This window comes from Aethalodelphis obliquidens, unplaced genomic scaffold, assembly GCF_003676395.1.
Source record: "Aethalodelphis obliquidens isolate GAN/ISIS:26980383/991018 unplaced genomic scaffold, ASM367639v1 scaffold79, whole genome shotgun sequence".
NCBI lineage: Eukaryota > Metazoa > Chordata > Mammalia > Artiodactyla > Delphinidae > Aethalodelphis > Aethalodelphis obliquidens.
In genome coordinates, this window is record NW_020838023.1 from 7504459 (window position 1) to 7521524 (window position 17066).

Here is a 17066-nt window from a genome sequence, read left to right on the forward strand (position 1 = left end):
TAATTTTAAAACTTTACGAACACATTGTAAAAACTACATACTTCTAAAAATGAAATTGCAGGGTTAAAGGATATGCAAATTTTACAATTTTGTTAGTCTACCAAACTGACAATTTTTTCAATAATTTATTCTTAAAACGTGCACTCTTTCCAATATTTGAAATTCTCAGTTTCAAAGTTTTCCTATTTCTTCTAATAATTTATAATTTTATATTTATATTAACTATATTATTATGATTTATTGTTAAATATATCAGGTATATAAAAAGTATAAAAATAAGTAATAAGCAACTTTATCCAGTTAAGAAGATAAATATAAACAGCACAGTAGGAACTCCCTATATATCCCCGAATATTCCTTTTCCTCCCCTTCTAAGAGGCTGCCAGTATTTGAATTCAGTGTTTATCATTCCAATATGTGTCTTTATCATTTAACTACATAAATATATGAATCCTGAAACCATATTTTAATTATGAATTAATATCTTAAATTTTGTATACATTTAATCAAAATCTATGTATACTTTGCAACTTGCTTTTTTCCACAAAATATTAGATTTTTTGAATTATCCATGTTGACTTATGTGAGGCAATTTATTCATCTTTGTTGTGTAGAATTCCATTGGATAAATATAACCCAATATATTTAACTCTTCTACTCTGATGTTCCCAGTATTTTGCTATTATAAAATTGCTATAAAAAAAAAAATTGCTCTAACTATTCTTATTTATGTTGCCTTCTGTACATGTGGTAGAATTTCTCTAGCATATACACCTAGATATTGAATTATTCAATTATAATGTGTGCGTATCTTCAACCTTGTTCATCTTGTCTATGGTATCTTATTATTTTATATGTTTTTATATATAATATTCTTTCCTTATTATGATTTCTTTTTCTAACTTCCTGAATTGAATGCTTATCTCATTAATTTTCAGTATTTCTCCTTTTCTATTATATGCATTTTTTAAGGCTACAAATATCCAAGTACTGGTTTAGCTGTATCACATAGATTTTGATATGTAGTTTTATTTTTATGTAGTTCATGCTATATAATTTCTAATTTCTACTAGGCTTTCTATTTTGATCCACAAGTTATTTAGAAATATATTATTTAATTTCTAAACATACAGAGATTTTTTAAAAGATATGTATTTGTTGTTGGTGTCTAACAATTGCATTGTGGTACCAATTTTTAAAAAAATTTGTTCAGACTTATTGTTTAAATGTGGTCAATTTTTTTTTAACCATCGCATGTGTTCTTGAGAAAAATTTTAATCTCTGTGTCTGGGAGATTTGTCCATTTCTCTTTGTAACTCTGGTAGTTTTGCTTTAATTAGAGGCTAAGTTCATGTAAAATAAGAGTTGTTATATTGTCCTAGTGAATAATTCTTTTTATTTTGTAAAAATTTTCTTTATTCTTAGTAATTCAATATTTGACTTAGACACTATTTTGTTTAATAGTCACATAACATATTGATTCTCTGTCCTTTAAGTTTCACCCTATTTGTGTTCTCAGGTTCAAGGTGAGTAAATCTTTAAAGAGCATTTAGTTGGATTTTAAAAAATCATCTCTTACAATCTCTGTATTTTAATTGGTGTCTGTAGTCCACTTACATTTTGGATTTGCCATTAATTTTATGCTTCCTATTATGCTACATTTTCCCCTTGTATGCCTTATTTACTTAAAATGGATCACTTTTCTTTTTTTTAAATACATTTTCCCCTCTACTGAACTAGCAGGTATTTAATTCTTTTGTGTTTTTTGTATGATTATAATTAAATTTTTAGTGTGCTTACAAAACCAAACTCTAAAACTAATCAGTATATTTACCATTTCCCAACCAATACAAAATTTTATAGTACTTTAACTTCAATTATCTACCTTCTATATTTTACTTAATTCATAACAAATACATTAATTTTAACGTTTTTGCCTCATGAAGGTGTAATATTTATAATAATTATAATTTTAACAGTCATTGTTTGTCCAGAACTTCCCATGTTTATAAATTTCTTTGCTCATTATTCCATCTTGCATCTCAGATTTTCTGCATGTGTTCAGTTTCCTTTAGAGAAGATCTGTGGTGGTAAACTTAACTTTATTCACACAAAAATATCTGCAGCCCACTCTCAGTTTTGAAAGACTAGCTGGGTACCAGATTGAAAGTTGTTGTCTCTAATCATTTAGAAGATATTTCACTCTCTTTTGGCTCTTGTTTAAGACAAGTCTGTTGACAGTCTAAATGTTACTCCTTTTCAGGCAGTCTCTCTTTTCTCTCCAGATGTTTTTCAGGTTTTCTGTTCTTTTTCTTTGGTGTTCTGTTGTTTCACTACAATAAGTCTTGTTATAGATCTCTTTGTGCTCCCAGAATCAGGATTTATAACTTTCACTGATTCTCAACCTTTAGCTCTTCAAATATTCCTTTTCTCAGTTACCTATTTCTTTCTCTCTTCTCTCTTTCTCTCTCTGTATTCAAATTATATTTATCATAGATAGTCTTTTTTGATGATCTATGTCTCTTAACTTTCGCATTTTCTACCTCTTTGATATTATCAATGACATTTTGGGTAATTTCCTTTATTTTTCTATTAGTATACTAATTACCTTTTTATCTCTTTCTAATCTGCTTTTTAGCCTGTCCTTTTTAATGAGTAAATCTTTTATTTCTAGAAATTATATTTGATTTTTTGAAAATTTTGCTAGAAATTTATCTGGTACATTGTTCCATTTTAGTGTTTTTTAAAAAATTATTCTGCTGTCTTAATCATGTTTATTTTATATCCTGAACCCAATAATTATATTATCTAAAGTATTTTAGGGGTAAATTTTTCTTTTCTTTTCTTTACTGGTTTTCATTCATGGTGCTTGTTTTCTTGTTTGACATGTCACTTTGATTTGTGAGCTCTTTTGTGGGAATTCTTCACAGCATAGTTTAGGAGTGAGCACTTCCATAGAGGTGCCCCTTGGTTGCTACCAAATTGGAACCATTTTATGTTAATTTCTTGTTTGGGGATGCTCAAGCTTGTCAATGTTACAAATTCATATGACACTATGTAAATATTGTTTCATTTTACCCACTTATTTTAACATCCATTGATGATTCTTGCCTGAGTCAGCTACTACTATAATGTTTCTGAAATGATAATTTTCCTAACTTCATTGTTCATTCTACATTTATTAGGTGGTGTTCTACTGTAAGGGAGATCTTTCCCTTCTCCTGTATTTATTTATTTATTTATTTATTTATTTATTATGAATTTTTATTTCATGTGATGGATTATAATCCATTACTATCATGTATTTTGATGCTCAGATTCTTCCAGAACTGCTCAGTGGGAGCTATTTCAAGGTGTCTCCTATGCCCTTTTAATATATCCCCATCATTCTTGAAGCTCTTCCTTACTTTCTGGCACAAACCTTGCATTCCAGGCTCCTCTTGTAGTTTTTGTGCCCTGTCCTGAAATCAACCACTTCTTCAAGGAGTTGGGTTTTTTTCATGGAGAATGGTATTTAGATACCAAAATGTGGTTACTAGATGTGTTTATGCTTCTGGGTTGTCATTGTTTCTAGGCCCATTTATCTGAGAATACACACACACACACACACACACACACACACACACACACACACACACAGAGTCTATTATCTATTTATCTATCTTTCTATCCTCTATCTTATTGTGCCTTGTATCTATCATCTATCCATACCACAGGGTTTATTCTAGCATTTCATTTTCCATATTTACAACTCTCTCTTCAAAAGAGTTGGGTAACATGGCTCCCGATATCTTAAATGCACCTACTTATATGCTCAATCATAGAAATAGTTTCAAACTTGCTAATTAAACACTTAGCAAAAAGTCTGTTGATTAGAATTCGATATTTGCCTTTAGTGTGGGGTATATAGTAAAATATCTGTGTTCCAAAGGATCTTGGGTTAGTTCTTTTCTTCCCTCTTCCCTGTGGTTTTGTTATTCATTTTTAATACAGTCAGGTTAATTTGGGAGTACATAAAACATGAATGTGGTTCCAAAAGTAAAAAAGTATACAAAAGGGTAATACTCAAAAGAAGTATGGCTTCTCCTATTTCTTCCACCCAGCTTTCCTCACCACCTTTAAATAACCAAACTCATTAGTTCTGATTTACTTTCCCTGTGTGCTTTTTTTTTTAATTTCTAAATACTTTTATGGAGGATTTTACGTGCGAGTTCTCGGCTGAGTTTTGGCTTATTGTTCTTCCAGGCAGTGCTTGAAGAACGGCACTCAAGGTGAAACCTATCTTCCATCCACGGATTAGAGTTTGATCCCAGAATTTAGCTATAACTAGATATTCCTAAAATGTCCTCAGTTCTCCTTTTCCCTGATGCACCTTCCTCTTGCTCTTCTGAAACATAGGTTTGAGTGAAGTGAATTGAACACAGGGAAAAGAACAGTGAAACGTGAGAGTCACGTTAATATGTGTTCTGGTAAATCCTCACAGACATCTGCAGAAGGACCTTTCGTTCAGCAGTTCATTTGCTTTACACACTGAACACATGTTTCTGGAGAGGCCTTTTCTGAGCCACTTTCACTAGGGGCTGTTTCAACATATTTATTGCAGGGATGAAGACCTGGGTTAGGGCAAAAACTTTCAGGAATTTTGTAGATAAAAGGTGGCTTCCTCTTTTAGGTGAGGGTTCCCATGAGGTATATGAAGGGTCAGAGAGGATTCTGAGGGCGCTGGTGATATGAGCGAATAGTCTTAAGAAGTAAGTTGTAAACAATGGTGAGAATTCAGGCCAGAATTAGGGCTCCAGGAGAGTGAAGGGGAGGGTTAATGGGGCCCACTGGAGATTTTAAAAAGGTCTTCCCCACCCAAGCCTTGATGTACTCCTTTTTTTTTTTTTTAATTTTTAAATTTTATTTTATTTATTTTTTATACAGCAGGTTCTTATTAGTTATCCATTTTATACATATTGGTGTATATATGTCAATCCCAATCTCCCAGTTCATCCCACCACCACCACCACCACCACCACCACCACCACCACCCCGCTACTTTCCCTGCTTGGTGTCCATACGTTTGTTCTCTACATCTGTGTCTCTATTTCTGCCCTGCAAACCGATTCACTTGATGTACTTCTTTCCATAGCCCTTCTTTCAAGATGTGATACTTCCATGATTCACACTGAACTCTGATCTTTGTTTTCCCTGCAATCCACAGCCTTTTGGTATAAGAGTCTACATTGATAGTGGCTCAGATACAGTTGGACATAGTTCACATATTTTAGAATTTTAGTTTAGATGTAAAGAGCTAAGATCGTTAACAGAAGTTGCTGTGCAGTTGGTTCCTGGTTTGCCATCTACTGTACGTATTTCTTCAATAATCCAAATCCAACTCCCAAACAAAAGTGGTATTGGCCTTGGAGCATAATACTGGCACATCTGCAGCAAATGCTATTTCTTCTGTGTTGTCCAAACAGCTTTCTCCAGTTATTTTTGGTGTTTTGCACAAGAATACAGGACTTGATTGAAAAAGATGATGAGATAGAAAGAAAAAGTAGCATAGGGTTTCCTTGTTTTTTCCTCTTAATGATTTTTAAATTAAGATCTCTGACCCTCTTTGCGTTTTTTTAAATGAATTATTTTTCTCTGCAGGGAGAAGGTAAGGGGAGCGTCCCAATGCTCTGATTTTTAGGAGGAAAAAATAAGATGAGCTTAAGTTATTCTTTCCAAGGGTTGGCAAACTGGCCCATGGGCCAATCCAGTCCTCTGTTTTCTTCAGTGGGTAAATGGGTTTTATTGGAACACAGCTATGCTTATTCCTTTATATACCATTTATAGCTGCTTTCCCACAATATCAGAGTTGAGCAGATACAACAGAGATCAGATGGCCTACAAAGACTGAAACATTTTCTGTTTTGCCCTTTTCAGAAGAAGTTTGCCAATCCTTGCTTTAGAATGTTTAAAACTTTTGAATATGTTGGAACAGAATTACTCACTGAACTGAGTAATGCACTGCTCTTCTAAGGCCAGCTGTCCATTTTGGTATTTCCAATAGGATGTACTCTCATATATATGCCTTCAAAGGATCCTACTTCTCATACTCTCACATTTGTTTTTTTTTCCCTACTTGAAACACGAATTCTCCCAATTAACATTAAATGAGTTAATACATATAGTGTCTAGAACATAGTCAGTGCTACATAGTTATTTTCTATTAATATTAGAATGTATAGTTTGCATGAATTACTATCATCAAAGACCAAACTTTTGTGTTAGTGATTTAACAATAAGTGCATAGAAGAGATTTGGTGATTACCCTCCAGTGCTGAACACTGAGTTAGGCACTGAGAATTAATTGGTGATCATGGTAGGCAGGATTCTACCCTCATGAAACTTACATAGTCTAGCAGGGACTCAACGTGTTTACCCACTGCCTTCTCTTGAGGAAGAGTCAGGTTTGAATTATACGTAGTTATGGTCGAGCATAGCCAGGGCACATGATTATTCTCCAGGTGTACTTTCACTTACTGGGATTGCTTACTTCCTATAATACTTTTATAGTTCTTGGCTTGCAGTTAAGAGATCAATTTGAAACTTTACTGCTTTTTCCACTAGTTATTCTGGACCTTAAATTTGCTGAACCCAGCGCTGTGAGCTTAGTTTGACCAGGGTGGGACTGGAGAAAATTTTAATTCTGGTGATGCAGCAGTCAGAATATTGCCTAAAGCACAGGTGAGTGGGTGGGTTTTGTAGGTTAATTCTGGCTAGATCTTGACTTTTGGACACAAAGGGGAAGGGACTGAGTCCGGTCATAAACTGGACTTTGGGGTTAGGTTGTGGGTGGAATTCATGCATTAAAGGATCTAGAAGGATGCCTGGCCCATGGAGTATGCTCTGTTAAGTGGTCCTCTCCCTCTTTTTTTTTCTTCATCATCTTCTCTGTCTATTTCATTCTCCTCTTCTCTTCCTCATTATTCTCATAATAATAATTATTATCATTACCTAGACAGTTGACATAGTGTACCAGCAACACTAGGGTGAACTAGAAAATCTCTGCTCATAAGCATAAGGAGAATTTTTGGAAGCCCCTCTGTCTGTGCCTGTGTCGAGTGGAAAAATGTCTCCTTGAGAATTTATAACCATGGGCCTGTACCACATACAGATTAGGCATTCACATTTATACTCTTTACATGTTCTGGGGTCCTAATATTCAAGAAATTAATTTTAAACTTGCTCAAAGCTGGTATAAGTAGGGTCCCTGGCAGAAGAAAACACAAAATCACCTTTGAGGCACACATGCTCAGCCCTAATTCTAAAGATTACCACAGATAAAGCAATGCCAGAAAGAGTTTATAATCCAAAATTTTGAAACACAAAAGTAAAACCATGAGTATAAGTCATGAGACACAAATATGGTGGTCTCAGAATCCCATGATTTCCAATTATGAAATGATTACATAAATACTATAAAATAAACAACAATATTATTGAAGTCATAGAAATAGTTAAAACAAGAGAAGGATGAGAGACCATGAAAACAAGAGTAGGTAAGATTTAAAAAGGGACTGAATAGAACATAAATTGTTCTGAAGAGTGCAAATGAAAAATTAGCCACACCCAGAATCGTGTTGGTGAAACTGTAAAACACCAAAGGAAAAGAAAAGATTTAACAGACAAAACAGGATGAAGGAGGAATAAAAAGACTTGTAGACGCCATTTCTAAGTGATGGAGATCTAGCTATGGGTAGTTGTCTGTTCTTCAATTCTTTGGCATATTAAGTGAAACCACTGTTTTAAATAAGTAATGTTAATTCAAGTTATTAATTTATTAAAAAAGGTTGAGAAACCCTGATCCAACAGAAGTGGTGATGTAATTTTGGCCTTGTTTCTCTTCACTTCTGCTCTCCAATCATTCCATAACATTTCTTAGAAGCATAGAGCAACTGCACAGGTGGTCTGTCAAGCCCATGGCATTAGCCATATGGTAGGTCTGAGTCTGAGTGGCCATGCTCAGAGGAGAAATCAGATCATATGAGTGGCTTTTCAGTCCAAGGTTCAAGAGGATGAACAGTAACATTTTTGTTAGAATATTCTTTTTTCTCCCCTATTGAACTTTCCTTTTTCTCCCTTAATTTCCTTGTTACTTCTTGAGGGCAGTGTGGCTCAGTATATAGCACACAGGTTTTGTGGTCATACATCCCTTGGAATGAAATCTTCCCTTGCTTCCTACCTACCTAGGCAACCTAAGGCGTAGAAACCTCTCTAAGCTCCAGTTTCTTCATTGGCAAAATGAGCATAATAGCCATAACGAGTATGCAGGTTTGGGAAGATTAAATGCTATCAGGTTTGTGACATACCTGGAACATAACAGGTACGGGATGAATGTCAGTTTGCACCCCTTTTTCTATTTCCTTTTTTCTAGTGTCTTCCTTTCAAAGAGAAAATATTAGCCTACCGAATGCAGCAGAGTGTCTTACATTGTCAGTAACTATTTGTTGAATATTTGGATTTGGCTTGTTTTAGACTCAAGGAGAGAGGTTCACATTCCCTTAGAGAAGATTAAGAAAGACTGTTTTCATGAAAAGAATATTTTTATTATAAAAAAGCAGAAAGCAGATTTCTGTTTTTGCTGTGATGTAAAGCATTAAAATTCATGTATTCAGGAACTCAAAAAAGCATGAAACAGAATCAGTCATTCAGAAAATAATCATTGAACACCTGCAAAGTACATGATACCTGTGCATAAAATTATAACGTTTCCCTAAGGGCAAGGGGCTGAGATTCTCCTAGCAAGAGACCGCCTGTTTACTCCGACTTTCCACTACCCCTGACCACTCTTGATAAGACATTTTTAAAGGATTTTTGACACCTCTTCTGTTGGCCTCCAACAAATTTTATCATTCTTAACCCATGAATTTTCCAGTGCTATGAAAAAAGATAGCTCTTCCTTAAGTAAGTTTTCAAATGTCCTCATTTTAGTTTTTTAATTTTTTTCAGAGATATCTGAAGTTATCATTTTATTTATTTTATTTATATATATTTTAAGTTTTATAAGCCTATATGTTTTTTTTTAACATCTTTATTGGAGTATAATTGCTTTACAATGGTGTGTTAGTTTCTGCTGTATAACAAAGTGAATCAGCTATACGTATACACATATCCCCATATTTCCTTCCTCTTGCGTCTCCCTCCCACGCTCCCTATCCCACCCCTCAGGTTCACACAAAGCACGGAGCTGATCTCCCTGTGCTATGCAGCTGCTTCCCACTAGCTATCTATTTTACATTTGATAGTGTATCTATGTCCATGCCACTCTCTCACTTCGTCCCAGCTTACCCTTCCCCCTCCCTGTGTCCTCACGTGTCCCCAGTCCATTCTCTACGTCTGTGTCTTCATTCCTGTCCTGCCCCTAGGTTCTTCAGAAACATTTATTTTTTGATTCCATATATATGTTTAAGCGTACGGTATTTGTTTTTCTCTTTCTGACTTACTCCACTCTGTATGACAGGCTCTACGCCATCCACCTCACTACAAATAACTCAATTTCATTTCTTTTTATGGCTGAGTAATATTCCATTGTATATATATGCCACATCTTCTTTATCCATTCATCTCTGGATGGACACTTAGGTTGCTTCCATGTCCTGGCTATTGTAAATAGTGCTTCAGTGAACAAGGTGGTACATGACTCTTTTTGAATTATGGCTTTCTCAGGGTATATGCCCAGTAGTGGGATTGCTGGGTCGTATGGTAGTTCTATTTTTAGTTTTTTGAGGAACCTCCATACTGTTCTCCATAGTAGCTGTATCAATTTACATTCCCATCAACAGTGCAAGAGGGTTCCCTTTTCTCCACTACCCTCTCCAGCATTTATTGTTTGTAGATTTTTTGATGATGGCCATTCTAACTGGTGTGAGATGATACCTCATTGTAGTTTTGATTTGGATTTCTCTAATGATTAGTGATGTTGAGCAGCTTTTCATGTGTTTGTTGGCCATCTGTATGTCTTCTTTGGAGAAATGTCTATTTAGGTCTTCTGCCCATTTTTGGATTGGGTTGTTTGTTTTTTTTGATATTGAGCTGCATGAGCTGCTTGTATATTTTGGAGATTAATCCTTTGTCGCTTGCTTCATTTGCAAAAATTTTCTCCCATTCTGAGCGTTGTCTTTTCAGACTGTTTATGGTTTCCTTTGCTTTGCAAAAGCTTTTAAGTTTCATTAGGTCCCATTTGTTTATTTTCTTATTTCCATTTCTGTAGGAGGTGGGTCAAAAAGGATATTGCTGTGATTTATGTCATAGAGTGTCCTGCCTATGTTTTCCTCTAAGAGTTTTACAGTTTCTGGCCTTATATTTAGGCCTTTAATCCATTTTGAGTTTATTTTTTTGCATGATGTTATGGAGTGTTCTAATTTCATTCTTTTACATGTAGCTGTCCAGTTGTCCCAGTACCACTTATTGAAGAGGCTGTCTTTTCTCCATTGTATATTCTTGCCTCCTTTATAAAAGATAAGGTGACCGTATGCACCTGGGTTTACCTCTGGGCTTTCTATCCTGTTCCATTGATCTATATTTCTGGTTTTGTGGCAGTACCATACAGTCTTGATTACTGTAGCTTTGTAGTATAGTCTGAAGTAAGGGAGCCTGATTCCTCCAGCTCTTTTTCTTCCTCAAGATTGCTTTGAATATTTGGGGTCTTTTGTGTTTCCATACAAATTGTGAAATTTTTTTTCTAGTTCTGTGAAAAATGCCATTGGTGATTTGGTAGGGATTGCATGGAATCTGTAGGTTGCTTTGGGTAGTATACTCATTTTCACAATGTTGATTCTTCCAATCCAAGAACATGGTATATCTCTCCATGTGTTTGTATTGTCTTTAATTTCTTTCATCAGTGTCTTATAGTTTTCTGCATACAGGTCTTTTGTCTCCTTAGGTAGGTTTAAACCTAGGTATTTTATTTTTTTTGTTACAGTGGTAAATGGGAGTGTTTCCTTAATTTCTCTTTCAGATTTTTCATCATTAGTGTATAGGAATGCAAGAGATTTCTGTGCATTACTTTTCTATCCTGCTACTCTACCAAATTCATTGATTAGCTCTAGTAGTTTTCTGGTAGCATTATTAGGATTCTTTATGTAGAGTATCATGTCATCTTCAAACAGTGACAGCTTTACTTCTTCTATTCCAATTTGGATTCCTTTTTTTTTTTTTTTTTTTTTAACATCTTTATTGGGGTATAATTACTTTACAATGGTGTGTTAGTTTCTGCTTTATAACAAAGTGAATCAGTTATACATATACATATGTTCCCATATCTCTTCCCTCTTGCGTCTCCCTCCCTCCCACCCTCCCTATCCCACCCCTCCAGGCTGTCACAAAGCACCGAGCCAATATCCCTGTGCCATGCTGCTGCTTCCCACTAGCTATCTACCTTACTACGTTTGTTAGTGTGTATATGTCCATGACTCTCTCTCGCCCCGTCACAGCTCACCCTTCCCCCTCCCCATAACCTCAAGTCCGTTCTCTAGGAGGTCTGCGTCTTTATTCCTGCCTTACCCCTAGGTTCTTAATGACATTTTTTTTCTTAAATTCCATATATATGTGTTAGCATACGGTATTTGTCTTTTTCTTTCTGACTTACTTCACTGTGTATGACAGACTCTAGGTCTATCCACCTCATTACAAATAGCTCAATTTCGTTTCTTTTCATGGCTGAGTAATATTCCATTGTGTATATGTGCCACTTCTTCTTTATCCATTCATCCGATGATGGGCACTTAGGTTGTTTCCATCTCCGGGCTATTGTAAATAGAGCTGCGATGAACATTTTGGTACATGACTCTTTTTGAATTTCGGTTTTCTCAGGGTATATGCCCAGTAGTGGGATTGCTGGGTCATATGGTAGTTCTATTTGTAGTTTTTTAAGGAACCTCCATACTGTTCTCCATAGTGGCTGAACCAATTCACATTCCCACCAGCAGTGCAAGAGGGTTCCCTTTTCTCCACACCCTCTCCAGCATTTATTGTTTCTAGATTTTTTGATGCTGGCCATTCTGACTGGTGTGAGATGATATCTCATTGTAGTTTTGATTTGCATTTCTCTAATGATTAATGATGTTGAGCATTCTTTCATGTGTTTGTTGGCAGTCTGTATATCTTCTTTGGAGAAATGTCTATTTAGGTCTTCTGCCCATTTTTGGATTGGGTTGTTTGTTTTTTTGTTATTGAGCTGCATGAGCTGCTTGTAAATTTTGGAGATTAATCCTTTGTCAGTTGCTTCATTGGCAAATATTTTCTCCCATGCTGAGGGTTGTCTTTTGTTCTTCTTTATGGTTTCCTTTGCTGTGCAAAAGCTTTGAAGTTTCATTAGGTCCCATTTGTTTACTTTTGTTTTTATTTCCATTTCTCTAGGAGGTGGGTCAAAAAGGACCTTGCTGTGATTTATGTCATAGAGTGTTCTGCCTATGTTTTCCTCTAAGAGTTTGATAGTTTCTGGCCTTACATTTAGGTCTTTAATCCATTTTAAGTTTATTTTTTGTGTATGGTGTCAGGGAGTGTTCTAATTTCATAGTTTTACATGAACTTGTCCAGTTTTCCCAGCACCACTTATTGAAGAGGCTGTCCTTTCTCCACTGTACATTCCTGCCACCTTTATCAAAGATAAGGTGTCCATATGTGCATGGGTTTATCTCTGGGCTTCTATCCTGTTCCATTGATCTATCTTTCTGTTTTTGTGCCAGTACCATACCGTCTTGATAACTGTAGCTTTGTAGTATAGTCTGAAGTCAGGGAGCCTGATTCCTCCAGTTCCTTTTTTTGTTCTCAAGATTGCTTTGGCTATTCGGGGTCTTTTGTGTCTCCATACAAATTGCGAAATATTTTGTTCTAGTTCTGTGAAAAATGCCATTGGTAGTTTGATAGGGATTGCATTGAATCTGTAGATTGCTTTGCGTAGTATAGTCATTTTCACAATGTTGATTCTTCCAATCCAAGAACATGGTATATCTCTCCATCTATTTGTATCATCTTTAATTTCTTTCATCAGTGTCTTATAATTTTCTGCATACAGGTCTTTTGTCTCCTTAGGTAAGTTTATTCCTAGATATTTTACTCTTTTTGTTGCAATGGTAAATGGGAGTGTTTTCTTGATTTCACTTTCAGATTTTTCATCATTAGTATATAGGAATGCCAGAGATTTCTGTGCATTAATTTTGTATCCTGCTACTTTACCAAATTCATTGATTAGCTCTAGTAGTTTTCTGGTAGCATCTTTAGGATTCTCTATGTATAGGATCATGTCATCTGCAAACAGTGACAGCTTTACTTCTTCTTTTCCGATTTGCATTCCTTTTATTTCCTTCTCTTCTCTGATTGCTGTGGCTAAAGCTTCCAAAACTATGTTGAATAAGAGTGGTGAGAGTGGGCACCCTTGTCTTGTTCCTGATCTTAGTGGAAATGCTTTCAGTTTTTCACCATTGAGGATGATGTTTGCTGTGGGCTTGTCGTATATGGCCTTTATTATGTTGAGGAAAGTTCCCTCTATGCCTACTTTCTGCAGGGTTTTTATCATAAATGGGTGTTGAATTTTGTCAAAAGCTTTCTCTGCATCTATTGAGATGATCATATGGTTTTTCTCCTTCAATTTGTTAATATGGTTTATCACATTGATAGATTTGCGTATATTGAAGAATCCTTGCATTCCTGGAATAAACCCCACTTGATCATGGTGTATGATCCTTTTAATGTGCTGTTGGATTCTGTTTGCTAGTATTTTGTTGAGGATTTTTGCATCTATGTTCATCAGTGATATTGGTCTGTAGTTTTCTTTCTTTGTGACATCCTTGCCTGGTTTTGGTATCAAGGTGATGGTGGCCTCATAGAAGGAGTTTGGGAGTGTTCCTCCCTCTGCTATATTTTGGAAGATTTTGAGAAGGATAGGTGTTAGCTCTTCTCTAAATGTTTGATAGAATTCGCCTGTGAAGCCATCTGGTCCTGGGCTTTTCTTTGTTGGAAGATCTTTAATCACAGTCTCAATTTCAGTGCTTGTGATTGGTCTGTTCATATTTTCTATTTCTTCCTGATTCAGTCTTGGCAGGTTGTGCATTTCTAAGAATTTGTCCATTTCTTCCAGATTGTCCATTTTATTGGCATAGAGTTGCTTGTAGTAATCTCTCATGATCTCTTTTATTTCTGCAGTGTCAGTTGTTACCTCTCCTTTTTCATTTCAAATTCTATTGATTTGAGTCTTCTCCCTTTTTTTCTTGATGAGTCTGGCTAGTGGTTTATCTATTTTGTTTATCTTCTCAAAGAACCAGCTTTTAGTTTTATTGATCTTTGCTATTGTTTCCTTCATTTCTTTTTCATTTATTTCTGATCTGATTTTTATGATTTCTTTCCTTCTGCTAGCTTTGGGGTTTTTTTGTTCTTCTTTCTCTAATTGCTTGAGGTTAGGTTGTTTATTCTAGATGTTTCCTGCTTCTTAAGGTGGGCTTGTATTGCTATAAACTTCCCCCTTAGAACTGCTTTTGCTGCATCCCACAGGTTTTGTGTCGTTGTGTCTCCATTGTCATTTGTTTCTAGGTATTTTTTGATTTCCTCTTTGATTTCTTCAGTGATCACTTCATTATTAAGTAGTGTATTGTTTAGCCTCCATGTGTTTGTATTTTTTACAGATCTTTTCCTGTAATTGATATCTAGTCTCATGGCGTTATGGTCAGAAAAGATACTTGATACGATCTCAATTTTCTTAAATTTGCCAAGGCTTGATTTGTGACCCAAGATATGATCTATCCTGGAGAATGTTCCATGAGCACTTGAGAAAAATGTGTATTCTGTTGTTTTTGGATGGAGTGTCCTATAAATATCAATTAAGTCCATCTTGTTTAATGTATCATTTAAAGCTTGTGTTTCCTTATTTATTTTCATTTTGGATGATCTGTCCTTGGGTGAAAGTGGGGTGTTTAAGTCCCCTACTATGAATGTGTTACTGTCGATTTCCCCTTTTATGGCTGTTAGTATTTGCCTTATGTATTGAGGTGCTCCTATGTTGGGTGCATAAATATTTACAATTGTTATATCTTCTTCTTGGATCGATCCCTTGATCATTATGTAGTGTCCTTCTTTGTCTCTTTTAATAGTCCTTATTTTAAAGTCTATTTTGTCTGATATGAGAATTGCTACTCCAGCTTTCTTTTGGTTTCCATTTGCATGGAATATCTTTTTCCATCCCCTTACTTTTAGTCTGTATGTGTCTCTAGGTCTGAAGTGGGTCTCTTGTAGACAGCATATATAAGGGTCTTGTTTTTGTATCCATTCAGCTAATCTGTGTCTTTTGGTGGGAGCATTTAGTCCATTTACATTTAAGGTAATTATCGATATGTTTGTTCCTATTCCCATTTTCTATATTGTTTTGGGTTCGTTATTATAGGTCTTTTCCTTCTCTTGTGTTTCTTGCCTAGAGAAGATCCTTTAGCACTTGTTGTAAAGCTGGTTTGGTGGTGCTGAACTCTCTCAGCTTTTGCTTGTCTGTAAAAGTTTTAATTTCTCCATCAAATCTGAATGAGATCCTTGCTGGGTAGAGTAGTCTTGGCTGCAGGTTTTTCTCCTTCATCACTTTCAGTATGTCCTGCCACTCCCTTCTGGCTTGTAGGGTTTCTGCTGAGAGATCAGCTGTTAACCTTATGGGGATTCCCTTATGTGTTATTTGTTGTTTTTCCCTTGCTGCTTTTAATATGCTTTCTTTGTATTTAATTTTTGACAGTTTGATTAATATGTGTCTTGGCGTATTTCTCCTTGGATTTATCCTGTATGGGACTCTCTGTGCTTCCTGGAGTTGATTAACTATTTCCTTTCCCATATTAGGGAAATTTTCAACTATAATCTCTTCAAATATTTTCTCAGTCCCTTTCTTTTTCTCTTCTTCTTCTGGAACCCCTATAATTCGAATGTTGGTGCGTTTAATGTTGTCCCAGAAGTCTCTGAGACTGTCCTCAGTTCTTTTCATTCTTTTTTCTTTATTCTGCTCTGCAGTAGTTATTTCCACTATTTTATCTTCCAGGTCACTTATCCGTTCTTCTGCCTCAGTTATTCTGTTATTGATTCCATCTAGAGTATTTTTAATTTCATTTATTGTGTTGTTCATCGTTGCTTGTTTCATCTTTAGTTCTTCTAGGTCCTTGTTAACTGATTCTTGCATTTTGTCCATTCTATTGTCCATTCTATCTCCAAGATTTCGGATCAACCTTACTATCATTATTCTGAATTCTTTTTCAGGTAGACTGCCTATTTCCTCTTCATTTGTTAGGTCTGGTGCATTTTTATCTTGCTCCTTTATCTGCTGTGTATTTTTCTGTTTTCTCATTTTGCTTATCTTACTGTGTTTGGGGTCTCCTTTTTGCAGGCTGCAGGTTCGTAGTTCCTCCTGTTTTTGATGTCTGTCTCCAGTGGCTAAGGTTGGTTCAGTGGGTTGTGTAGGCTTCCTGGTGGAGGGGACTAGTGCCTGTGTTGTGGTGGATGAGGCTGGATCTTGTCTCTCTAGTGGGCAGGTTCACGTCTGGTGGTGTGTTTTGGGGTGTCTGTGGCCTTATTATGATTTTAGGCAGCCTCTCTGCTAATGGGTGGGGTTGTGTTCCTGTTTTGCTAGTTGTTTGGCACAGGTTGTCCAGCACTGTGGCTTGCTGGTCGTTGAGTGAAGCTGGGTGCTGGTGTTAAGATGGAGGTCTCTGGGAGATTTTCACCGTTTGATATTATGTGGAGCTGGGAGGTCTCTTGTGGACCAGTGTCCTGAAGTTGGCTCTCCTACCTCAGAGGCAGAGCCCTGACTCCTGGCTGGAGCACCGAGAGCCTTTCATCCACACGGCTCAGAATAAAAGGGAGAAAAAGTAGAGGGAATTAGTAGAAGTATGAGGAAAGAAAGAAGGAAAGGAGGGAAGGAAGGAAGAAAGAAAGAAAGAAGCAAAGAAGGAAAGAAGGTAAGAAGGAACGAAAGGAGGGAGGGAGGGAGGGAGGAAGGAAGGAAGGAGGGAAAGAAGGAAAAACAGAAAGAAAGAAGATACAGTAAAAATAAAGTATAATAAAGTTATTGA

The 17066-nt window shown here is 36.0% G+C and overlaps 1 protein-coding gene across 4 annotated transcripts in view; it reads left to right on the forward strand.

Annotated features, from left to right (window-relative positions):
* COL14A1 (collagen type XIV alpha 1 chain) overlaps positions 1-17066 on the forward strand; it is a 257518-nt gene that overhangs the window by 45119 nt on the left and 195333 nt on the right. The gene's annotated exons all lie outside the window — the stretch shown is intronic.